The sequence below is a fragment of the Vicugna pacos genome, chromosome 26 (genome assembly GCF_048564905.1).
Source record: "Vicugna pacos chromosome 26, VicPac4, whole genome shotgun sequence".
Classification (NCBI taxonomy): Eukaryota; Metazoa; Chordata; class Mammalia; order Artiodactyla; family Camelidae; genus Vicugna; species Vicugna pacos.
The window spans coordinates 19,216,857-19,244,558 of record NC_133012.1 but is presented as its reverse complement, the minus strand read 5'-3'; the positions used below and the strand labels follow the sequence as shown (position 1 = coordinate 19,244,558).

At 38.1% G+C, this 27,702-nt stretch overlaps 2 protein-coding genes across 2 annotated transcripts in view; one reads left to right on the top strand and one right to left on the bottom strand.

The window, feature by feature from the left end:
* The window catches only part of TLR3 (toll like receptor 3), a 221,518-nt gene that overhangs the window by 31,059 nt on the left and 162,757 nt on the right, over positions 1-27,702 (top strand). The gene's annotated exons all lie outside the window — the stretch shown is intronic.
* Positions 1-27,702, bottom strand: part of SORBS2 (sorbin and SH3 domain containing 2) — a 185,471-nt gene that overhangs the window by 154,016 nt on the left and 3,753 nt on the right. The window lies entirely within an intron of this gene.

The following is a 27,702-nucleotide window of genomic DNA, read 5'->3' as shown; positions in this document are numbered from 1 at the left end:
TGATTTACCTGATTCGTTGAGAATAAAATGTTCTATTTAACGCCTTATTGAGAGGAAGGACTCTTCTGATAGTTCCTGGCTGGCGTATATGGGTCTTAAAAAAATATTTTAGATCTCTCTGGGCAGAGTAGCTGTTGTCAGCTATCCTTCTTAAGACCAAAGACAAATGGTTTATATCTAGCACGCACCCAAATTTCCAGTTTCATCAGCTGTGCTATTTTTGAAAGTCACTGGGTTAAGCTGTTGACATTTCTTATCTGTTGGCCGAGACTGGGGACCATTTGGTGACAAGATGCAGACAGGCTACCATCCCCTGCTTCTCCCTCTGAAGGCCAATACTTCAGATTGGGTCACTAACAATGACAGCAAACTCTGAGCTTTCATTTTGTTTCTAGAGTGATGAATTAAGATCTAGAAATTGTTTTCATTCATTCATTCATTCAGCAAATACTTCTGTGGCAAGTACTTCTGAGGCTACTATACGCCAAGCACTCTGAGAACACAGTCGTGGACATTAACAGTGTCTTTGCCTCCAAAGGTTTACAGCACACAAACTCAGCAAGAATAGTGACAGAATTTGTTATAAACTTTTCCAGTGCTATTCCACCTTGGCAACTGGAGACGGAGATCTCTTTCTAAGAGTAAAGGAAGATATTATTCGTCATCGACCCGACTCCTGACTTCCATTACTTTATTATGCCTTTTGCAACACCTCTAAGAAAGAAAATTAGTAACTTCCTACCAAGGAAACACTTAAGCATTCCTACAAAAGCCTTTATTCCGTGTAGATGAAATCCCTGAATCCTTTCAAATCCCTATTCTTCATAACAAAGAGAATGCTTAAGCAGTCAGAAAGTACTGCTGAGAGGGGAAAGGAGGTAAAAGAAGATTCTCTGATCTTAGTCCAGTATAAAAAAACACCTTGACATTTTTTATAGTTGGTATTATGAAGGTTGGTTACTGGAGGCTCAGACCAAATTCAGTTTTTTTAGAACTGATTATAAAAAATACTGAGGAAATAAATAGGTGAGGGAGATTGACAGGTACAAACTTCAGCTGCAAAATAAATGAGTCACAAGTATGAAATGTATGTAACTAGGTAAAATATTCTGTGGTGACAGATGGTCATGAGACTTACCATGATGAGCATTTTGAAACATACAGATAGAAATAGCAAATCTCTCTGTTGTATAACGAGAACTAACATCGTGTTCCAAAGCAAGCAAACAAACTCATAGGAAAAGAGGTCAGATTTGGTTACTAGAGGTGGGGTTGGAGGAGGGGAGGGATGGAAGAAAGCAATCAAATGGTACAGACATCCAGTTATAAATAAGTACTCAGATCTGATGTACAACATGATAAATGTAATTAACACTGCCGGATTTTATATCTGAGCGTTGTTAAGAGAATAAACCCTAAGAGTTCTCATCACAAGAAAAACATTTTTTTTCTATTTCTTTTATTTTGTATCTATATGAGATGATGAATATTCACAAAACTTACTGTGGTGGTAATCATGGTATATGTAAATCAAATGATTATACCTTAAACTTCTATAGTGCAAGTCGTCAATTATATCTCCATAAAACTGGAAGAAAAAAAGACGATACTGAAGACTATGCAGGATATGTTAAAAAAAACAGTTACATGACTGCTATTTCGACTACAGCTGTAAAAGAGTAAATCTTTCAGTGCAGTACACTTACGTTAAAACTATGCAGATATATAAATTTTAAAAATTATAACTTACCATTGAAATATTTAATCAAAATTTTAAAATGAGATTAACTTTGTTTAAAAATACAGCAGAGCTTTAAAAAATCTCTGTAAAATAATACATTTTTATGTTCATTTATGAATGAACGTGAATAAAAAATGGTCACTAATTTTTTTTAATTGAAGTATAGTTGATTTACAATGTTATGTTAGTTTCTGGTGTATCAGATAATGACTCAGTTATACGTATATATTCTTTTTCATTATAGGTTATTGTAAGCTATTGAGTACAGTTCCCTGTGCTATACATTAAGACCTTGTTGTTTATCTATTCTGTATATAGTAGTTTGTATCTGCTGATCCCAAACTCCTACTTTATCCCTTGCCCCTCTCCCCCTACCGTTTGATAACCATAAGTTTGTTTTCTTTGTAATGGTCACATTTGAATATGTCTTAAATACCTCAGTTTATAATTGGATATTTACTTGGTCAAAATGATAAATGGTAATTCTGGCAAAAAATTGGAAGCCTAGCCTCAGAAAAAAATTTTTTTTAATTGTTTTAACTTTTTCCTCCTTACAGTAGTTTATAATGAAAAGGAAAATATATTTAAAAATTGGCCTTCCTTGAGAAGCTATGGAAGTTAAGGGAACAGATAAAGATTAACTATTTGAGTACTAAGTCATCCATTATTTTTAAATTCCAAACTGTCTGCTTTCCACACCAAGACTGAGAGAAGCCCATTGCCTCATGTTTAACTATTATTAGACTCATTTCCTGTCAATTGCACTTGGAGGAGCAGGTTGTGAGCCGCTTAGCTGCTCTCTCCTCCTGGGGTGAGTCCTACCTGCTACGTGACTCACCCAGGTCTCCTTTGTTCCCCAAAGATCCCGACTGTCCCAGCAGCCTGTCCATAACTGCCTTTCAACAGATTTGATGTCACAGAAGAGTATAAATTGGACTTGAGGTATATTTTAAAAAGTTATAGGATAGTAAATTTGGACATTTTACTTACCCAACTACTATGACTTTTGTAAGTTATTAATGCCTTAGCAATTATACCAACTGTACTACTGTTAATGGTTTTATTTGTATTCTTTCTCTCTCCTTTTACAAATAAATTGATTTAAAGTAATTGGGAAATGCTTACATTAGAGCAGGCTTCTTATATTGATGAAACACTAAATATGGCTTTGGTATAACCCCTCTTCTGTATAAAATCGGAATAATAATAGTACCAATCCACAGAATTGTGGTAGGGCTTATATGATTATGCACATAAAATGCCTAACTAAATAATGCCTGACACATAGAAAGCACAAAAGTTATATCTCTGTAAGTCTAGAGTTTGGCTGTCCAATATGGCGGATGCACGTGGCTGTTGAGCACTTAATATGTGGTTTGTCAGAACTGAGATGTCATGTAAGTGTAAAATGTACACCAGACTTTGAAGACTTAGTATGAAAAAGAGAATGTAAACAATCACAGTTTTGTTTTGTTTTTTTTAAATATTGATTATATGTTGAAACACAGTACTCAGACATGTTGGGTTAAATAAGATATTTTGCTAAAATGAATTTTACCTGTTTCTTTTTACTTTTTAAAATGTGACAACCAGAAACTTTTAAATTACATGTGTGGCTTGCATTGTATGTTTACTGGGCAGTGCCATCGAGGCCAGTGGGTCTCCAATTATATCAAGCATTAGAATCACCTGGAAGGCTCGTCAAAACACAGATTCCTGGGTCCTACCCCTAGTTTCTGATTTAATAGTTCTGAGGAAGCGCCTGAAGTCTTGCATCACTAACAAGTCCCCAGGTGATTCTTGACCACACTTTGAGAATCACTGGTCTTGATCCTTGCTGCTTAAAAGAGTGGTCTGTGGATCAACATCTAAGCCATCACTTGGGATCTTGTTAGAAATGCAGAATCTCCGGCCCTATCCACGCCGACTGAAACCAGTAAGTACATTTTAACAACATCCCCAGGTTACACGTATGCACATTGAAATTTGAGAAAAACTGATGTAGAGTAGTGTCTCTCATCCGTGGGTATGCATGAGACTTATCTGGAAAATTGTTTTAAATACAAATAGCCGGGACCCACCTCTAGAGAGTTTTCTTTAATCTGAATGAAACCCAACCATCTGCATAGCTAAAAAGCGCCCCAGGGGATTCTCATGTAAAAGTGATTCACACTGAGAATGTGAGAGGCAGTGGGGTCCATCAGACCAGATGCAGAGGGACCAGGATCAGAAGCCACATGTTCCTCTCAGTGAAGGGCACATGCTTAGGGATTGTCAGGTGCTGGGAAGACAAGACCTGAGCAGATGGCGAAGGTGGAAACCACACAGCAAGGGTGGGTGGATGGGTGTCGCAGCCAGCAGGGGGCGCCTGTCAGGAGGCGCGCCATGCCTTTGTGGGTCTGACAGAGGTCCCCAAAAGCTCCAAGTTTGGACTTGAATGGAAGATTGGATAAAGCAGGGCATATCCTTGATCTTGGAGGAACTAGAAAACTTGGCAAGTTATCTGGGCAGAGGTGCAGGCCCGGAAGAGTAAGATAGGGACCTAGTTCCAAGAACCCTGGTGCAAGGCATGAGTGGGACCATCCGCCATGTTCACGGAGGTTCTTAAAGTCTCCAGAAGGACCCGATTGGTTTCAGCAGGTTGAGCAGGAGTAATCTCTCAGAGATGAAGAGAGGGTAAAGGCAGACAGATATGTTAGCTGTACATTACCTTCTGTCTCTCCATAGCTCACCAGAAAAACCTAAGTTGTTTTCAGCTAAGTATGGTCTAAATAAAACACTGTTTTCTAAGGCATCATCCGTCCTAAAGGGCATCTCTATCTCAAGAAAGGCTCTTTTAACTCAGCTAACACTCCAGTTGTTAGAACCATGAGAAAGATTGGTATTTTGGAGTAGAGAGGCTCTTGTTATGCTCTGCCCCACCCTTAAATAAATGAGCACACTATTTTGAATCATCTCACCAGTTTGCCAAATGACTTCTCACTTTTTCGGTGGTACCAAAGGGTTGTGTGCTCCAAAGGGCTTCCTGAAGGTAAAATCCTCGTTGTAAGAGAGAATGGGCGCCAACGCTGGTAACGTTTAAAACGCCTAATTCTGTATGTAGCGACCATTTGTAGCTTGATGTCTCTCTGGTTGGTTTGTTGTTTCAGAAAACTTTAAAAAAAAAAGTGTGTACCACTGAAGAGCAGAGGGTCTGGAGCCAATGTGTCTGGGTTTGAACCCGGTTCCTGGCACTTCTGTGTGACTTGGGGCCAAGTTACTGCACCTCTGTGCCTCAGTTTCCTCCTCTACAATAGGACCTATCTCCGTGGGCTGTTGTGAGGATTCGAAGAGTTGTCATTTGAAAGGAATGTAGAAAAATCTGGCACACTATAAATGCTATGATTGGTTAAATAATTAAAATAGAGCAGACTAACTGTGCAGGTTTCCATATATGGCCAAATGTAGTACTTTGTTTTGAGATCCCGCGATGATTTCCAGGGACTTTTATGTGCGTGGTTTCTTGAATCCATGTATTTTGAGGGCTTCTTTGAGAGTGGTTTGCATTTCTTTCCCAAGAGAACTCCGAATTCTCATTTGATTCCTCATCACTTCCTATTATTTGAGAGGATCTCAGTAGGAAGGAAGTGAGTGTAGTTTTCCCATGAAGATTGTTTTCTAGGTTACATTTTTCCCCCACGAGGTCCTTTGAAAAGTGAGTTGCACGACAAATGTTTGAAGGCTTTGGTGGCCATGTCAGTTTGGTAGCATTGTCTAATATTCCAGGAGAACAATGCGTCATTCTCCTAGTCAGATATTTTAGTGCTTAGGGAGAGGCAGCAAGACTGCCTGAAACACTGGCGTGAGTTTCAAAGATGTATTGAAAAGGCAGTTAGAGTCTCGTACTATAGAGACGAGAGAAATCAGACAATGCTGATTACAGGAAGGGGTGGACCCCTGAAGTCAGGCATGTTGGATGCAAAATGAAGTCTGGATGAAGTGTAATAACATCTTTACCCCCGTCTGCTTCAACCACATGAAACAGAGTGAAGCAGACGCAACCGAAACGGTGAGACTTGCAGCATCACACACTTAGCAGGTGCGAGCGGGGCCATCTGAGGACCTCAGTGTGTCACATGCTAAACAGTGAATAAATGCACCGAGTGGGGAAACCCAGGCCCGAGAGCTTAAGTGATTTTGTACCAATCATGCAAGCCCTCGGTGCTTGCGCCCTGAAACACAGGCAGAGGAACTGGGCTGCAAACCCCTTCCTGACACTAACATCTCTACTTTTTCTTGGACTTACAGAGCTTTCATTTGGCAGTTCCCGCTTGGCCCCATAATCTAAATGGGCAGGTGTAATTATTCTAAAGTTGTCAAATCGTATGTCCACTGATTTCTGCTTCCTGGTTACCCATGTGGAGCGAATGTGTTTTAGGAGGTGATCTGCCATCCCGTGTGCCACTGTGCAATCTGGGACTGGGTTTTACCAAATCAGGTGAAAATCTTAATGAACGACTAAATAACTATCATCAAACGCAGGAGATCCCATAGAAATAACTTCTTAAAACCTTTGTCACAGCTCCCATTTCTAGTTATTGTTTTTTAAGCTTACTGTTTGAACTCCATATACATTTAAGTATCGCTGCTGTTTTATATAACCATGACTTAGCTTTTCTTGATATTTCTGTTCCATTGAAATTGAGCATAAGCAACAGTTGCTACATATGGCATAAACATCTTTAAGATGAGCTTTCTCAAAGTGGCCTATTTCAGGCTCTGCACGATCTGCTGTCTTCTCACATGTCCACCCACATCTCCCTACCCTCTTTCTAGCTCCATTTCTTCCAGCTTCTCTGGTCTTTCAGTTTCTGGAATGAGCTTGGCACGCGTTTTTCCCTCTCACTGGTCCACGTTCCCTGCTGAGCAGTAACTGCCCTGCCCTCTTCACCTTCAGCTGAAGTGCTCTTTCCTTAGGAGGGCCTTCCCTGATCCGGCCAAGGTCAAGCCTTTTGGTTTTTAACTCTTGAAGAATCATATTTCCCACATTCTCGCCAGTGGCAGACTCAGCTGCGTTTCTCTGAGTGATCGATTCATGTCTTCCTCTGCTGTTAGCTTGTAATCGCCTCTTTCCCCTTCACCCTGTACCCTGACACATGGATTGTATTTGTGCCCGGCAACCATGAAATTAGTTCTACAGAAGGCAATGAGTAATACACGATAGCATTTTTGTTATATATTTATGAGAACTTGAAAAATAAAAAATATCTTATTTTTTTGTAAAAAGCCAAAAAAAGGTATTCTAATTAGGCCGCTGTTTCCAACTAAGAGGACTGTGAATTATACTGCTTTGAAGCTACATATTTGGTTTAAAAGTTTGTTAAAGAATCAGATAGCACTTGTTTCCTGCCTCCATATGTAATATATTCTATCATTAATAATTTCCATTTATCTCCTAAAAATAGATTTGAAATAAACCAAGTTGCCTGCACTCTTACACCATATCTCCAGACCTTTTTCAGAACAGTGTAATACTCCATTAGGGTGTATTAATCATTCAGTTGGGGTCCCTGATCAAAATTTCTTTTGATTAGGATTGTTGACAGGATGATATATTTGTCTGTGTATTGCTAGACAGTTATACCACCTGGCTCCCTGCAGGCCATATCTGATGTTTTTTTCTAGGTACTTTATGAACAGACAGACAGACATGAAGTATCACACCATCAGTGCTACCTGGACAGGCCATTATGACTCCTGTAGCATGAAACCCTTTCTCATGTCCATGTAGTGCATCAGTTATAAACATACAATGAATTCTGAGCCCTTTACTGAGAACCTGGGAGTTTTGCAATCTTGTTCTCTGGTAAAGGGCCACGTGATCTCAGCAGGAGAGGAAAGGAGACATTTATGTGGCTTGAGCTGCAGAACAGAGTCAGAGACTGGGGGCTGGTCTTCGCCCTGTTGCCTTGGAAGAGTCTGTGTAACACTTTCTTCTGCCGAGGGCACAGGGACACTGGTTATAGCTTAAGAATGTTGGAAGATGTTCTATTTTGTACATGCCTTTTATACCTTTGTAAAACACTTTGAAATCACCAAGGCACAGCATGAAAAATGTCCTTTCTGAGGCACTCAAAAAATAAACTAATTAACCCAACAATCCATGGCACATTTCCATCGTTACTATGCCCACAAAAGTTAATTTTGCAAGGACAGTCGCATGCAAATAAGCCACAGAATGCTAGAAAAGTGTCCTTGAAACTCACAGAGATGAAAGATGAGTGAATAATAATGATAAGGAAGAGATGACCAGCATTCAAGGGTTAGAAGGAACTATAGATTTATTTTATCAAGTGCATAAGAAAAACGTCTTCCCAGAACGAATGCAGAAGTGGAAACCTTCGGCTATTGGGCAGAATAATATTTTCTGTGTTATCTGTCTTCTAATCCAGACCTTCCTACCTATTTGTGTGACTTGTTGGTGTGTCCCAAGTGGGTTACAGATGTTGCTGCCATATTGAACCCTTCAGCTATCACCTGACCCACTGAGGCCTGGGGTGGCTGGGGCGTCTGGACCAGTCACCTCCGGCTGTTAGCAACCTCATCTGTGTCCCTCCCGGAGCCTACAAATATTCTCACTTCCACATGTGCCAGACACAGAAAAGTCTGCGAAGGAATGGTCTAACCAGCAGGTCAGCCTGCTAAACACAGGAACAATAGTCTCATTAACAAAAAGGAAACACAAGAAATAAGATGGCATGGGAGAGGCATGGGAGAAATGTCAAGAAATGAGTAATGAGATCTCAATTTTGTGAAAAAGGGGGAGAATCGTTGTTCAGACCATGGGCTGAGCTGGAACTGGCCTGGTCTCCAGAGGAAGGTGGTGGGGGGACCTGCCCTGCCCGCGGTGATGGAGATTCTGTGCTCAGGCAGAGGTGGGGAAGGGACGGCAGAGTCACAGTGAATGCTCACATCTTCACCTTCAAGAGAGTGTTCTCTTTTTCTCAGCAGGGATTTCTTTATGGATCATTTTTGACTGAAGTTTCTCTCTGATGCATTTTATTTTACAATCAAGTCACTGCTTTCAGCCTCATTCTTCTTTAAAGTAAACAAATCATGCGACACAGTGGTGGCAGACATGGCTTTCTACCTGCGGAGGACCCCTTTCTGCTTTCAGCTCTGCTGCAGCACCCTGCTGGCACGCCTGTTCAAAACCCTGCCTTCTCAGATTCCCTTGCAGTTTGTTCTGGCCGATAAGCTACAGGCGAGACACTTGACACGCACAACAATAACGCAGAACCTCCGAGGGGGAGGCTTCTCTGCCCTTTGCCCCTTAACCTCCCCCTGCTCTCTGAGCTGGGGGCGACACAGATCCTGTTCTGGAAGGCACCCGCCAGGGCAGAGTTGAACCCACCCTGGGTTTCTTAGGGACACCAACCTCTCACCTGGTTAAAGGTTGCTTGAAGCTAGAAACCTACCTGACACAATCATCTAAGAAAGACTTTCTCACATTTGGCTGAAAGATAGAAGGCCGGCCATTAGGATCTCATATACAAAATAATTTCGGTTTTGAAAGTGCTTCTGGACACCCACAGTTAGTCCGCACAATAGTTGCCTTATTCTGTTTTTTAGCCCCATGATCATTTCCTAATGGGGTGAAAACTGCCATGAAACCCAGAGCCAATACATTTGAAGCCCTAGGAGCTGCATCTTTGAATCTTTTGGGCTTTAAACATAGTCAAGTGGTCGGCTCTCTTTCCTAAAACTAACATTTAACGCTCAGTGATATCAAGAGAAATAAGAGCATCGTAGTAACCTACAGGAAATGCAAAACAGGAACCCAGTGTTTATCCTGTTCTCAGTGTGCACTGCCAGGGCATTGTTCAGAAAACTTTGAACAGGGTCACTTCAATGCAGTTTACTGAGCTTTTAAAATCTAAATTGAATAATGGAATTTGTCCTTGTTACAGAAAAAGTGTTTTTTGAGAAGATATCCAAGGCTAGTAATGTACTGAGTTTGAATATTAAATAACCTTTAGGATTTCTACCTATGATTTCTTAGAATGGTAAATGCTATCCGTCAGCATCGCGGCAAAGGTGTGTTGAATTAGAAAGCCAATCATTTTCCAGTTTTAAATAAAACTAAAGAGACATCTATATTGTGGAAATTATTTTCAGTATTCTTGTCTCATGGCTTCTGCTAAGCACCATAAATGGAAAAAATGAATATAAATCATAATGCATTCCACTTTATAACAAGCAGTCACGTATAAATATCTTGTCTTTCTATCCATACTTGTGAAGAGCCTGGTGGCTGAGAGCAAGGTTCTGCAGGCTGTCTGCCACCATCGAATCTGACTCCACTGCTCCGCACAGAGTGCTTACCCCAACCTCCCTGAGCTCCAGTTCTCGTAGTAAGAAAATAAGAACCATTGCGGTACTTGACTCAAATGATCGGTGTGAAGATTGAATGAATTCATACGTGCAAAGCTCTTAAGAGAATGAATGCCTGGTACACAATAGGTGTAAGTGTTGGTGTTATTATTGCAATGATGCACAACACACATAGGTAAAAGCATGCACTTGGAGGGTAAATAGTCCTTAGTTAATTTTCTGGCTCTGCCCCTCATTCACTCTTTGGATTGGCGTGATCTCTGAGTGTCAGTCCCCTTAGCTGAAGAGTGCAGCACATCATTAATTAGCTCAGAGCATCATTAAGGGGATTGCAGAAGTTAATGCATGGAAAACCACACCTGGTACACAGTAATCACCAGTTATTTTTAAAAATCAGAAAAAAATTTGCAAATATATTAATTGATCTTTGCAAACATATGTTCTTTTACTTTGCTGATGGGGAAACTGAAACGGATGGGACACACTGAGATACTGAATTTAATTTCCTTATAATTTATTTCAGATAGCTCACATTTAGACTTTTATGGGGTTTTCTTTCAATTTTAATTTTAAATAAGAATTCATGGCATTGTCAAACAGCTGGATTAAAAAAAAATTCCCATCTTTGCTAATGACTGTATTGATAGTTGATATTTTCCTCTTTAAAGCAACAGCATTGTCATCATCTTATTTGGTGAGTAGAAGGTTGAAGAGGAGGGATATTAGCATTAAAAGGAATTACCCAGAAGAAGCGAAAAAATAATTGACTTTGTAAGTCCCTGTAAGAGCCTATTATTCCCTTAGCAGGTGGGAGGAACAGAGTTATAATTCTATCCATCTTTGTTAAAAACGAACTTTTTACTAACTTTTATCCATTGACTGCAAATCTGATGAATGAGAATTGAAGTGTAAGCACCTCTATTACAGCAACAGTTACATTGCAGAAAAAAAGAATCAAGGCTTTGGAATCAGGCTTAGCTTGCCTAGGGGCAAGCCCTGTCACTTTTAGCAAGTAGGCTGTCTGAGCCTTGCCATTCTTACCTATAAAATGCAGACAACATCCCCTACCCTTTGGGGAGCCGTTAGAGAGGACTACATGAGACTGTGTGAAAGTCAGTCAAGCACTTGTTGCAGAAGAGAGTTTGATAGATTATTGTTGCTGTCTTTTTCTCACTAGACTGTAGGCTCTGTAAGGACAGGCCTCCCTTTAAAAACGAGTATTGTCAGTTCCCAGCACAGAGTCTGGCTTCCAGAATGTACTGAGTGAGTGTACATCTAATGAAACCAGACAGTGACACCCTGAATGGAAAACTGAAGCAACCACAAGAATGCAGAGAAGGCTTGACTTGTTTAAGGAAAGAGAGCTGAAAGCGATGGGCACTGACCAGTTGAACTGGTTCTAGGCAATAGATTTCGGTTAAAAGTAAGTAAAAGACCACCTTTTCTTCACACAATGTATTTGGGAGGGAAGACCAGCTGTAAGGGACAAAGGAAGTTGTCACAGTGGTCATTTTGCTGCCTGAGGGGAGAGTTAATAGCATCTTTAAAATGGGACTGTTTCTGTGTATCACCTGTGTTTTCTTCCTTTGTAGAAAGATGGTAATGACCTTAGTCCATGATTTCTGGGAGTGTTGCCTGATTTCTTTTTTGATTCACTTGAGTTTTTATATAAAACTCAGATCTTCTGATTTCTCTGAGCCCCCCACCCGCTTCCACATTCTCCCTCCCTACACTGAGTGAATATCCCCACCTCGGGACTCAATAAATTTTATGCCTAGATCTAGTGACACTAACCCCGGAGGGCAGGCTTTATGTATGGGGTCCTATCCTAGGTCTCTGTTACAATATACATATCCACGGATATGGTATAGCCTGGAGATTTGGGGCACCAATTTTGGCTTCCCGTATTTCTTATATTTCATTTAACCTTGAATCATAACTGAAAGGACCACTAAGACCTACCTAATCATCCCCTAATTTACATTTTGAAAGTTGGGGTGCAGGGGATCACCTTACAGAAAAGCTATCACTAGGACCAGGGGCTGAGAAACATTGTCCCAGTGGGGCTGAGAGGGCATGAACAGCAGCGACAGCATGTTCTAGATGTGAGTCAGAGTGAGAATCCCCACCGGGTCCTGTCAGTCTGTACCGTGAACACCAGGGCTACTCCATCACCAACTGCTACTTTCTTCTGCCTGGGAGCAGCTTTGATAGAGACTTGCTATTCAAACCCCTGGTGAACTAAATTAGAGAGAATGCTGCCTACAATAGTAGACTCATTAAAGTATCAGGTGATAGCTTCAACTGCAACAAAAAGAGGTTTTTAGAGAGAAAAGAAAATAGACATGAACAGTAGAGAGGATGAGATCTGCAGTAATTCTAGTGAGTAGGGATTCAGCAGGGGAAAGAAATGAATAGACTATATGCTAAAGAGAAAAATAAGTAAAATTTGGAGCTTCAAAGTACAATATTGGTATATTTTAACTGAGGCATAGTCATACACATTTGACTAAAGTAGAATAAAGTGATCTCAAAATCAATCAATTATCACAGAAGAATAACATCATTTAAGAGCATTGTAAAAATGACTCAAAAAATGGGATAATTCTCAGTAAGAGATTACTTTGCTTAATGCAGGACATGCTTAGTAAAACTTTTATAAAAATAGAACCTTGTGGCTGAGTTCATTTTATAGCATTTCACTAGGCTACACTTGTCCGGTTTTACGGTTATACTCTGTAATGTATCTTACCTGCAAAGACAGATAAAGAGGGCTAAATTCAGGTCACCTTTAGATTTGCACATACAATGTTGCGTAAGAGAAGAAGGAATTGGAAAGGAATTTTAACAAATGCCCCCCTCACTTGTGGCCAGACCAAACCCGAGCTCTAAATTGTAGTGGCTCTGCTGTTATGTAACTTGAACTCTGTTTTCATGTTGCTGATTAAGATCTATCCACTGGCCCCTTTTAAAAGACTTGTGCACATTTGAACACACCTTTGAGACTCCAGACTAGACTTCTGCACCACATTCTATTTTGGGTAACTACAAAGGTGCTGGAAATTTCAGATAGTAACAAACACCACAACCTACAAACTGAAGAACACGAGCTGATAAATGCCCGGGTTTCAGAGCACACCCGGGCTGTGGGCGCCAATTTTTCTTTGGGGTGTGTGACTTACAGATTTAGACCAGGTTAGGTCATCTTTGTTGTAATGATTTTATTCTTCCAGTTAACATAACATTGCTCTTGTTTTCCCTCTTTAACCCTCAAAATTCAGCTTAAGGTCCATTTTCAAAGCTTGCTTTTGGGCTGCCCTGAGATGATTATTAGGTACTTTCACTGTTGACAGGAAATGGTACTGCTTTCCTTCTAGTAACCATCTCCATGAAGAACTCAATCTCATTCATTGTAGCTCATCTTACCTGGATTTTAATTGAATACGAAGATATCGGTAATAAATTACATTTATAATTATAATTTATGTATTATATACCTATATAAATATATGTATTTATATAAACTTGCGTGGTATCTTCAGAATATATTAGTTTCTTACAAGAGAATCGTTCAAGACAGATATAATATTGAAGTTGTCTTGATTTTTAATAGAATATTTCATGAATCTCCTTTTTAAATATTAAAGAATCTTGAAAGCATACAAGGTGAGGAATCGTTATGTAATTTGGCTGCTATTCCTGGTTCTCAACCATCTTCTCACTTAGTATTTTTAGAAGTTAATTTTGAGTTTGAAGTTTCTTCCTACACATATAAATTCATATAAATTCTTGCACTGTTTCCAAATCAAAGTGAGCAGTTCCTCAAGGGCTGTGTTTGCCATTTCCATTTCGATGAGAAACAATATATCTACAGCGATTTAAAGGTTTGTGAACAGTCCTTGCTAATTTCTACGCTGATGAAACATGCTTCAGGAGGCAGGAGACTCGAGGTCTTATTTCTTATTACTTACGTCCACTCACTGCTTCAGGGGTTTTGTTAACTTTGTTCTAAGAGGAACCAACATTGGGCTAAGATATAAAACACAAGAACAATGGAGTAAGTGAATCAGTCTATTAACACTTACTCACACTGTGCCCACACTCACACACAAAGACACATTTAAACTAAAACATTCCTGTTTCTCACTTACATGATAATCCCTTTGGCTCTACAAGGAAAATAAACGTATCTTTGTTCATTCATCTGTTGGATATGTACTAATGGCTTTCCCCAAATGGATAAGGACTATAAACTTTAGGAATTATTACAAGATACCTGTGTAGCTGAATGGCTCTAAAACTGGAATGAGTTCCACCTTAAAAGAGCCAAGTAATCTGTGGACTCACATTTCACTCCATTTATTTGCCCAGCCAGTCACCCTTAGAGACGGTCTCTTCATGTAAAAGAAACTTTAACGTTTTACTGTCCAGAATGTTAACTTCCTTATTACAATAGTGCCTTGGGCTGGTAGAAAGCATCTCTCATTTCACAGATAAATACTCTAAAATATACTTATCACTTAACAACTGACTTTATTCACTTAGGGCAGAACTCAAGATTCCCCAGTCACTTTTTCCTGAAATGCATTACTTTTATAACTCCGCATTAATTCTGTATCATTGAAATTGCTTTCCTTTTTCACATCACATAAATGGAAAGAAGAGATGATTTTGGTGCTTGGTTACTAATATTTATAATGTCTGTCTTCTGAAGAAGTTTGAACATTGAGTTGAAAACTGTGAGTGTGGGAAAAAGCAATTAAAAAAAATCTCAATGTGATTTAAAAGCATAACAATGCACTGCTTGTAATGATACTTATTAAAATGGCATTTTTTATAAACAACTTTAAAGATGTTTTGAAGTACTAATTCTGAAAAGTATGCTCATTTTCAAGGCAACTTAGAAACATCTATTTAAATTAGAATGACAACGCCCCATTTAATTATCATCCAATGGTATGCATAAATTCACCATCTACATTAGAGCAAAATATGGAAACTACATTTATGAGTACAGTAAATGCTTGAGGGAAAAACGTTTCCACATTTATATCATCATATGTTTTATTTGCACCAGCTCATGTATTCATGGACTGGGCAATTCCGTTTCATATACAAAGTACAAATAGACCTCGAGAGTGTACGCTCCATGAGGGCAAGGCCTTCTGTTTTGTTCATATAGGGTGAAGCCTAACTCATAGAAAAAGCTTACTTGATGCCAATGGAAAGTGAATGGTGCAATAATGGAATAACCAAGTCAGGCAAGGAAGGCCATGTGTTGTATATTGAACAACGGATGCTTTGAAAATGATATTTTGAATTTTTTTCCCCCTTGTTTATCCTATTTTAAATGCTTTGAATGTTCTATTTCACCTCGTGTGTTAGGACTTGCCTGTGAAGTGTAATTTATCATACGCGTCAGGGCTCTTACTGGCTGGTTGTCGTACTAGGAATTCTCTTAGAAATGTGTACTTTCCCCCCCAAAAGTACATGCATGCAGAGTGGCCACCTTCTTCTAGATCAGAGGGCCACAGTTAACAAAGGGAGATTGTTCCCCACGTACATAGCCGCAAGACTCTTAATTCTTTTCGAACTGCAGTTGAACTGTATTTGGTTCCAAAGTAGACTAATCATTCTTAATCCAGAGGTAAAACCATAACTGCCCAGTAAACAGACCCACTGACACCAAGCATAGAAAATCAAGCTGGCAGTGGTCAATTTCCAGTGGTACATCTTCCAAATAACCTCCCAAATTAAAGTGGAGGCAAATTATAACAGTAAAGGGGAATTGATAAAATATTTATATCCAGAGATTGGTTTGTTTTGTTTTTAATGTCTGTTGCTTAGCACGGTAGCGTCATAATTAGACATCTAAACATGATTGGTGCCCCACATATCCCTTTTGGTCCTCCCCTATATGCAGCTCCTTATTTTGAAATTTTCATAACTTGAAGTTGATTTAGAAAATATGGGCAAGCAAAAGAAGGCAAGAAAAGTCATCCACAATCTTATCACGGAGAAATAATCGTTCTTGGCTTTCTGGATGTTTTTTTTTTTCTCCCTACCTCTATTGGTTGTGCTATTTCTGGTTTTTGAGACTAAGGACACTTGAGGTAGTTCTTTTAAATAAATGCTTCCCTAGAGCCCCAAAATATAGAGAGAATGGTAACATGGGAGTTATAATGTTTCGAGGGGGCCGTTAACCTGAAGTTCCCACAAACAAGCAGACTAGAAAATTGTTCGAGCACCGGGCGTGGTATGTGGCTGACCCACGTGTGCATCCCAACTTCCCCACAAGTGTGACCCTGTGCAAGATATTCAACTGCTCAGAGCCTGTTTCCTCTTCTGTAAAATGAGAATAATACCCTCATCAGAGTGTTTTTGTGAATAGTCAGTAAAAAGTATTTCAAGAATTTGGCCAGCTGCCTGACATGGTCTGCATTCACTGAATGGTGGCTAATATCATTATTTATAGGAATACTTACTGTTATTTTACATTCCTAACTGACCTTGCAGGTCACAAAACTCAGCACCACGTGGCATGAGGATTAATTTTAGATCAGCCCAAGAAAAATGTAATTAAGCAGGTAAATATATTGGCAAAAGGCCATATTGTACGTTCTTAAGCAAGTACTTTAGGACTGTTGGATTAATTACAATTCTTCTGTGTTAGCTTAGTTAATGGCAGCATGGCTCTTCTTTGGAATTGGGGTCTTTAAAAATAGTGATCTCCCCCATTCTATCCTCATATTGTGTTTGCAGTTAATACTCGGCATAGTTTGCTTTAGTGTGAAATAATTCAGTCAAGAGCAGAAGATACAGAAGTGTGTGGCTAGACTTCCTTACAAGTTTGAGTTTTCAACTAAACTTCAAGTTTAAGGACTATGTGATCATCGAAAGTCTGGTGGGTTTTATATTAAGTTTAAAATTCATTTATTTACCTATTGTGAAAATTTGTTTTTATTTTATGTCATTTTTGCTTTATTATGTCAAGATCTCTGGTAGATCCCCATTTCTCTTTCATCCCAGGAGATTTTTTATGGATGGCACTGTGTCATTTACTGAGAGCCAAGTACATGCTAGGCACTGTTGTGGGTACTTTGCATGACTTACTTCCTGTACTGGAGCTAATGGGCCTATGATATAGGCATAATATCCTCATTTTTCTGGTTCCAAACCTGTAGTTGAAAGATGTTAAGTCACATGCCAGCGGTTACCTCCCTGTGAAGGCCAGGTCCACGACTGGACCTCACTCTGTGGTTCCCACAGGCTCCTCCCCTGTCTGCTCCCTCCTTTCCTGAAAACTCGGAGGACCTTTCATACAGAATCGGAGAAAACTTGTCTTTGACAAGGCTCGTACAAAGGGAAAATCAATTATAGGCCATCAAAACATAAAGATTGTTCTTTACTGACTTTTAAATTTAAGCAACCAAGAATAAACAGCATAAAATTGTTTACTAAATACAATAAATGGCACTTCAAACCATAATATGGATTTTTACGATAACCACATAAAGAAATGACGTTAGGCAGGGAAAGGAGGAGGGAGAGACAGACGGAGCAGGAGGAAGGACGGAACTAGACTGAGTAGGGGGGTGAGGGGCACACTGACATGCCTGAGTGTCTGTGGCCACCTTAGCACCCAGCGCTATTCGATGAGGCAGATCCCTGCTTTCATACATAACAGACTACAGGAAAAGTCTGAAATTGATCACTATGTTTAGAGTTTTAAAGTAGGGGAGTTCCATTCAAAGAAAGCCGTACATACAAAAATTTAAATGTGTCTTCAGGTATTGGCCTGGGACTGGGACTGCGGACACACCACTCACCCCAAACTCTCTAGCTGTTCTGCGCATCAAGGGGGAGGGGGTTCCAGGTTATGTTTCCTTGGCCCAACGCTCCTTCCTTCATCCCCTGAGAAGGCTCCATCCTACACTTCCAGGTTGAGATGCTCTTTTACCATGGGAAGTTTGGTGAAAGAGGGTTTTCTGGAAGATAGGGGGAAAATGAGGAGCTGCCAGATCCCTGCCGGGCTGGGGTCTTCACGGGCCCCTCGGTGTGATGCAGGGATGTGGGTGATGGTGTGCTGGATGACCGAGGTCTGCCTGTGGGGTGTGGGAAGGGAGTCGCAGGACTCGTGCAGCCCAAGCACCCCTGCCTGGGGAGAAGCTGCTTTTCCTCTAGCCAGGAAGAGTGGTGTTGGGAAAGTTGGACAGCTGCATGAAAATCAGTGAAGTTAGAGCACTCCCTCACACCATACACAAAAATACACTCAAAATGGCTTAATGACATAAATATAAGACAAGACACTATAAACCTCCTAGAAGAAAACAAACAGACAAAACATTTTCTGACATAAATTTGGCAATATCCTCCTACAGCAGTCTACCTAGGCAACAGAAATAAAAGCAAACTTAAGAAATGGGACCTAATTAAACTTGTAAGCTTGTGCACAGCAAGGGAAACCATAAGCAAAACAAAAAGGCAACCCACAGAATGAGAGAAAATATTTGCCAATGATACAACTGACAAGGGCTTAATTTCCAGAATATACAAATAGCTCATACAACTTAGTGAGAAAAAAATAAACAACCCAATCCAAAAACGGGAGGAAGACCTAAACAAGCAATTCTCCAGTGAAGACATACAAAACGCCAATAGGCATATGAAAAATGCTCAGTATTGCTATTTATCAGAGAAATGCATATCAAAACTACAATGAGGTATCACCTCACATCAGTCAGAAGGGCCATCATTAAAAAGTCTATGAACGATAAATGCTGGAGAGGGTGTGGAGAAAAGTGAACACTCCTATACTGTTGATGGGAATGTAGTTTAGTGCAGCCATTAGGGAAAAGAGTATGGAGATTACTTAAGAAACTAAAAATAGACTTACCATATGATCCAGCCATTCCATTTGTGGGCATATATCTGGAAGGAACTCTAATTCAAAAAGATACATGCATCCCAATGTTCACAACAGCACTATATACAATAGCCAAGACATGGAAACAACCTAAATGTCCATCAACAGACGACTGGATAAAAAAGTTGTGGTACATTTATACACTGGAATATTACTTGGCCCTAAAAAATAATAAAATAATGCCATTTGCAGCAACATGGATGGACCTGGATATCGTCATTCTAAGTGAAGTAAGCCAGAGAGAGAAAGAAAAATACCATATGATATCACTTATATGTGGAATCTAAAAAAAGACACAAATTTACAAAACAGAAACAAACTCACAGACATAGAAAATAAACATGGTTGCCAGGGGGAAAAAGTGGGTGGGAAGGGATAAACTGAGTCTGAGATTTGCAGATACTAATTACTATATAAAATAGATAAACAACAAGTTTCTGCTCTATAGCACAGAGAACTAAATTCAGTATCTTATAGTAACCTATGATGAAAAGAAATGTATGTATGTATGTATATGGATGACTGAAATATTATGCTCTACACCAGAAGTTGATGCAATGTTGTAAACTGATTATATTTCAATAAAAAAATTCATGTGTGAAGACAAATGAAAAAAAAAACAGATAGAGGCAGTTTAGACATTTTGACCTAAGTATACTTAGCAACTATGTTCAATAGCTTAAAAAAATAACAAACGATGCATTTTTTGAAATGTGTATCTTTTTCTGCAGAGTAGCTAAAAAGATATCATTACAAACTTTTCTTTTAGTTCTTTTTTTATTTTAGGGGGAGGTAATTAGGTTTGTTTGTTTGTTTAGTGGAGGTACTGGGAATTGAACCTAAGACCTTGTGCATGCTAAGCACATGCTCTACCATTGAGCTATACCCTCCCCTAAACTTTTGTTAATTGATCATATTGTAGTCAGAATAATGGCTTCAATAGAGGTAATATGTAATATTAATAGAATTAATAATATGATATTAATGAAAGTAATATATTCTTAAGCTATATACAATCGTCAGTCCATTCCTACCTTGAATAGACTACATCTAAGGTCCTGATTTGTTCCAGATCTTGCCTCACTTTTTACTGATAGCTAAAAAACTATTTCCAGCTGCCTACTAGGCATTTTCACCTAGATGATTCCAACAAATATGTCAAGTCCAACATGTCTATACTCTTCTCTCCCATATGAAAAACAAAGCAAAAAAGGTCTTCTCCATTCCCATTTTGATTAAAAGCATCACCATCTACCCAGCTACTCAATCCCCCTTGAATTCCATATCTTTTAACAACCTCAATTGATCAATTGCTGGATGAGCATTATAGAGTCCCTTTGAGATTCTTGAATCTTAGATTTCAAAATACACCTTGTAGAGGTGACTCAAATCCCACAGAAGAGCAGAAGTAGCCACGACCCTTCAAAACACACCGTAGACATGTTGTCGGAAGACTTTAGAGGACTCAGGCTAAGTGACTTGACCGCAGGTTAGGAGGAGAATCTTACTATAAACTTCCAATCCATGAACAACTGAAAACTGTAGTAGTGGTTGACATGTATGGAACCCTTCTCAACGTCAGACAGGGCTACATACGCCACACAAAATACCTATCTCCAATGCACAGTGTGTGCTTATGTTTCTTTTAGATGAGAAACCACCTCGTGGGGAGGTTGCCGACACAAATTTCATTTTTCTCTCTCCTTTTTTTTTTCCTGTTGTCTCATCTGGAGTCTTCTGCATTTATTTCCTAGCTGTACGTGTTACTTCCACATCCTTAAAAACATACTCATTTCTTAATCTTTGGATGCACCTTTATCCCTGCCCTGGGATGAAATGCATCTCAAAGTCAGCAACTAACCCATATAAATAAAATATGACAGGCTTTTCAGTGAGCCTCAGTTTTTTCTATTTTCATGTGAAATGGTGATGATAGTACATAACCTCACAGGATGGTGGTGCAGATTAAACAATTTATGGGAAAGCCATGAGGGAGTGGTAATTAATTTAGTTAGTGGAATAAAGCAATCCAGAATGCCTACAAAGCTTGTTTTTCCAAGCTGTTGTTAAAATCCCACCTCATTCAAGGTCGAATTCAAATACCACTTTCTCTAAGTCATCGTCCCTAGTCTTCTAAAATACCTCCCTTCCCTGAGCTACTCATTACCACCTTCTAGAACTTTATCTCTTGAGACAATTCTACATATACCTTGTAGGAAAGTCACTTCTGTGCATGTCTTTCTGAAGGAATAAATAAATGCATTGATAATACTTCCCTTACAGTTCATGGTCACCTTCCATCTTCTAATTATAGTAATTAGTGTTCCTGTCTCATCTCTTTTTCTAAAGGGGAAGCTCTTTTAACAGCTTTGTGGTTCATTTTCTTATCTTTTCATCCATATTAAATACATAGCAAGTATTTGATAAGTGTGCAAAATATGAATTATATGAAAATTCAAAAATAATTTTTTAATATACAGTGACAGCTTTGATATCTGTATGTGGGTCAGGTCTCTCCTTACATTGTTCCCAGAACTTAGGGTCTTTCTCATTCTGTTTTCCCTACCAAAAGCCCTCGTTTCAATATCAGATGAAATCAGAAGCCAGCTAACCTATATTGACATTCCAACGACTGAGATAACAATCTTCAAAGTCTGGGGAAAAAGAGAGGCAGAGGGTCTGTCGGTGTGTGGCCAAGTCCATCTCCAGGCATAGGTGACTCTGTACACTCTAGTCCACTTAGCAGTTATGAATTCCTGGTTCTGATGTGTTTGTTGGGCAACAGAGTTTGAGGAGCCTTAAAATCATTTGTCCCTGGCTTTATAATTTCCAGGTGCGATTCTGATTTTATTTTGCCAAAGAACGCACTGACCAATTAAAGATCTGACCTTTGGGAAGTGGCATTTCTCAATGTCAGTCAACCACAGGCCACTCTGTTTTGTTGACCAGAAAAAATACTCTCTGAGATGCATTACATAGAGCGTGTACAGAGTTCTTAAAAAATGCTTTACTTTTGATTGGAAATCAGAACATCGACTTTCAAACCAATACTTTTCCAAATTTCTACTGAACTCGGAGCTCTTTTGGTTGAATGGCCCCATCTAACAACAAATCCTTGGAGGATTAGGGTCCTTTTGCGCCCCTGGAGTTGTCAAGCTCCTGTGCCCTCCTCCAAACAGGCTTTATCTGGACTATGGAAGCCAGCAGTTCTTCTCACAGGCTGGGTTAGAAGCTGAATGTGGTGAATGATGAAGTAGTCTGGGAACGAGCAGTTCATGAATGGAACGTTTCCCAGGAAACTTAATTTTATGATCATAATCTTTTAGTTGTTGACAGTTGCAAAGCTAAATATCAGTGCCAGGAAGAGTGAACCAGAGTTTCAGGGGTATGTTTTCCCAACTCATTCCAAAAGAAGCAAAAGTTGAGGGTTCAAAATGCTTATGATGTGTTAATGCACCACAAAGTAATATATAGATCAAGTGAAATTATTTTACTGGAGAACTGTCAATATGAGGCACTGAGAGGACATTTGGGACTCTGGGTCAAAGGAAGGTGATTTTCAAATTAAATTAGATCATTTATGGCTTTGTCATTCACTTTTATTTATAAAATGGGAGTGACGAAACTCCCCTCTGTTGCCAATAAATCTAAAAATTAATTTAAAATATATTAAAAGCACTTTGTTTCACTTCAGAAGGATTTTTTTTTTCAAGAAAAAAGTCATGTTCATTATATACATCGATCAGCTATGCTAGTCTTACAAAATTAAATTTGTGGTAGAAAGGAAGTCATTGATATAATCAGCTTTCAGACCACACATCCTAAAACGTTACATTTCTAAGTAAAGTCAGTGTCAAAGAATTCAGGATGAATTATCAGTCATCTAAATTATTGACCTAAGAAAACCCTTTTCCCAAAAGAGATATTTTCAGCAAATGAATGACAATTTTTTTGGAAAAGGAGATAACTATGCTTTCCCACATTTTTATTATTTCCTTGATTGTCAGAGATAACTAACATATAGTTAACTTGTTCAGGAGATTAAATTCTATGGGCAAAGCCTATAGTGGCTTAAATGAGGGGGATCATATTTGGTTGTGTCATGATTTCCTCAGTTGAGGAGGTCTGATGTCTTAAAAAGGATTTAGCTCTGATGTTTAGTTTAGTGTTTTACATGAAAAGCGTACTAACCAAAAACAGAGACTAAAACTATAACAAAACCAAATAACATCTAATTATATGTGGACAAATTAATTTTCTCATGATGATTACATGGAATCACATACAGTTTTTATTACCTTGACCTCATTCTTTTCCTTGGTGTCAATTTTGTTTGTTGACATTTGATTCAACAGCCTACTTGGGTTAACCATCCAGCTCACCTACTATTGGCCATTCCCATGACAAGATGATGGGGTGAAATAGAAGTAAACATTATTGCTCTCTCATAGAGTTGACTTTCATATTAGACACATAGGAAAACTTCATTAACATGAGATAAAAATTAATATAATTTACAAAATGGTAAATGAGAGTATCTAAAAGGGAGCAACTAAATGTGCTGTTCACTCAGTCCCTCTTCAGGAACTAATTTAAGACCACATGTAATCCTTCTGGAAAATCCCAGTTAAAAATACTTTTAGAAGTTTTGTGATTTTCCAGATCCTTCATTAAATGTCAATACAGGTAAAGCTCTTGGGATAGTAACTAGCACAGAGTATACTTTATATACAATAGCCAGGGTATGAAAAGAAGACACACACACACACACACACTCACACGCACACACACACACACACAATATTACTCAGCCATAAAAAAGAAATAAAATCTTGCCATTTGTGACAACATGGATGGACCTAGAGAGTATTATGCTAGGTGAAATGAGTCAGACAGAGAAAGACAAATACTGTATGATTTCACTTATTTGTGGAATCTAAAAAGCAAAACAAATGAACCAACATAACAAAACAAAAACAGAGTCATAGATACAGAGGACAAACAGGTGGTTGCCAGAGGGGCAGGAGGTGGGGGGAGGAAAGAAATAGGTGAGGGAGATTAACAGGTACAAACTTCCAGTTGCAAAATAAATGAGTCACAAGTATGAAATGTACAGTGTGGGGAAAATAGTCAATAATTATGTAATATCTTTGTATGGCAACATAACAAAAGTATATGTAAGTCTCTTGGGATAGTAACGAGCACAGAGTAATTTTTTATTATTATCGATATGTTTTGTATTGAAAAAATTGAGTAATTTTTTTCTTTATTTTTTATTATTATCAATATCTTTTGTATTGAAAAATTAAGTAATTTTTTCTGTAGTTTATTGAAATCTTGTTATTCACGTTTTTATTGTTTTCTTGAGTTTAACCAGAGCAGATACTATTTTTTGATTGGCTGTGGAAGATCTTCCAATTCTTATGGTTTTGAACTTGGAAAGATCTTGCAGATAGGTACCTTTTTCTATGCAGAAATTTTTGTTTAACTATATTCTAAAGCCCTAAAATAAACCTCTTAAATTTTGTAATTCTAGGTTTAAACTTTTCCCTCTTACACTTATTTAAAAAGGAAAAATATAACTCCTTAGCATTGATCATATTACTTGATGACTGTGGTGGTAACCTGAGGTTTTAAGAAAGTTAAGAGTAGAAATCAATTTTTCTTGGTGTCTGAATTATTCACTAAATAATATGCTACCTTTGAGTTTTATCTAAGCTTCTGGTTATATTCTTGTTTTATATCATGTTAAAATACAGTGCTTCTCACCAGGAAGACTGTATTTTATTTTTTAAAATAATAATGTTTTCTAAAATTTTCATCTTTTTTTCCTTTTAATTTCTGATTTCCAAAAAATCAGAAAAACTTGTAAATTACCATTTTGTCTTTAAGTTCAAACACTGTCTTCTAATCAGTGTGTTAGCATTAGCACTAGGTCGTGGGAAGAACTGTGAGCCATTTATTCATTCAACAAATACCAACTGAATCTTTGTAGACTGACTTTGCTACTTGCCTGTGATGTTCTGGCTACTATTCTAAAGCAAGCTGAGTTTTCCTTGTAATTTTAAATCTGCCCAAGCAATCTGTACCTTTCCTGTCCTCTGGCTACTTGCTACTCTCAGGATCTCTCTTTACTTGAACTGGTCCAAGCCAGTGCTTGAGGTCTATGCACATTGTCCCAGAACAGCTAAGTGGTTGGAAAATTTTTGTCTTCACTCCTAGTAATGCTATGTTCTATACATCTCCAAATCTAGATACTGAGAGGCAATTTTTAAAGTTATTTATCCACACAGGATATAATACATAGCATTTACTGTACTGCAATTATGTATCTGACAGATTAAGTGTACTTATTTCAGAAAGTGCTCAAACTGTTCCCGGGATGGCACAGCACAGGAACAGCTGAAACTGTTATCTAATCTCTTTTCCTTTGTTAACTTTAGCGCAGAGAATTGAAATCATTAGGTGTGAAGACATCTTGATAACCTACAATGTAGCTCACTTTTAAGCAACCAAATGGTGCTTTCTTAAATTTTTTTTGGTTAATAGTGTAAAGTGGAGGACCGTATAAAGCGTTAAGATCTGCCATTAATATGACCCAAAGAGGCAGAAGTAGCTGACGTGTAACAGGTGGAGGATGAGTCCCCACACAGTCAAAAGCTTAAGCATATTTCTTTCCATCAGCAAGGCTGCAGTCTCCACAAATGGTCACCTTCATGGAGGACCAGATGTCTCTGAAGAAGTGGCTACCCTCAACTAAAAGTAGGTACAGGGACTTCAGCTTTGTCGAGGAGGACAGAATGAACATTAATAGTAATACATTTCCTCTGACATGGCCAGTTATTCCTTAAAGGTCTTATTTGCATATTTGTGTGTGTGTGTGTGTGTGCATTTTAAAAATTTCCCATTTGTTATGCTATTCCCTGCTTGGTCTTAAAGATTTTTGTAACAAGTGCTGTAGCTCTTGGTTAGAAGCCTATTTTTTTGCTACAGTTTTTTGGGATTCCTTATGGCTGATCCTTAAAAATCACATTTGTCTCCAGAGGATACCAAACTGAGTAGAAGGTCAGAAGGTTTGGAGCCTGAGAGGTTTATGCTGCCCCTCCTGTTCAGCCATTCCTGAAAAGATTTACCAGGAAAAGGAATCTAAAAAGAAGAATTATTTCTACATTGATTGGACTAACTTTGCTACTTAAAGCAGAGGATACAATTCATTATAAGAAAGTATCTTTGATATGCAATTTACACCAACTGTTGAGAAAACATCTCAAAGGAAAGTTAGAAGAACTGAATGTCTAGGTTATACAAAAAATCAAAAATTTTAAAAGGAGGCAACAGTACAAATTAAAAAACCAAAATATCACTAAAATTTTCAAATGATGTTCTAATTAAAAATAAAATTTCCTTAAATTCTAACATGGGTAGAAAAAGAAATCAGGAAAAATAATGAGCATATTGCTAGTTTTTTTTTTTTTTTTTGAGATAGGAAAATTTCCTTTAAAGTGAGACCTCTGGTTAGAGTCAGGAAAAGTGAAAGTTTTCTGGATTTTTGCTCAAATAATGCTTTTCAAAGGTGCAGAATTAATATTGGATTTATGCATATCAGACCTGTACGGGGAAGAGGAAACCACTGGCTTTGTGGCTAAAATTCCTAGTTGGCAAAACTTCTGTTTTGAAGATTAGGGTTAAGTGTATTATAGTTCCATGTGAATATATCATGTTGCCAGAACTCAAAATAAAAACCTCTTTTTGCTGGTTGTCTGTCATTTATTCAAATAAGATCACTTTAAGTGAGCTTAGACTGGAATGAGGTTCTTATTTGTCAATATTAGAACTCAGTAATTATCGAAGTGTTCCCTTATAGATGAATGTATATATCTTAACTTTTTCAGAAATGATGTATGTAAAGAGATTTTGAAAATCTCCATGTGATTCTTTGCAGTGGTAATTTAGAATTTCATAGACATCCATAATTAAATGATTAGCTTGAGGAACTTTTAGAAAATTATATAATACAATTATATACTGCAATATTTCATTATAAAATGCAATAAGAGTATGCTCACTTCATCTGAATATCAAACATGGTTATTTATAATTTAGGCCTTCAAAATGTTATAATTTACTTAAAACGGAAAATCTTAAAAATATGCAGAAATATGGTAGAATCATGTTTCCTAAAATCTACCATATACAACTTAAAATAATAAACATGATTAATTCGTTTTTAAGATGAATAGAACCAATTTCAACTTGAGCTATTATTTAATTAGCATGCTATACATTAAAATCAGCTGGAAGATAGGCCAAACTAAACCTTTAAAGGACAGTGTGAGACTTAAGAATTACTGTTCATCTTACTTTGATTACAAAATTTAATCCTGGAAAAATAATGTTAAAATGTCTAGAAATATGAATTTATGTAGTTTCCTAAATATTTTGCTTTCTAATTCCAAACACTTGGATATTTAAAATTTTTTAATCTTTGCTATTTTATGTACACAAATTCATACTATGTTAATTCCAACTTTTGCTTTCAAGATAGATATCTTAGAGACATGGGGATTGTATGTTTAATCATTCATCATGTCATTTTTGATACATTCTGATTTTTGACTCCAACATCGTGATAATTTTTCCATAAAAATACTATCAAAATTTA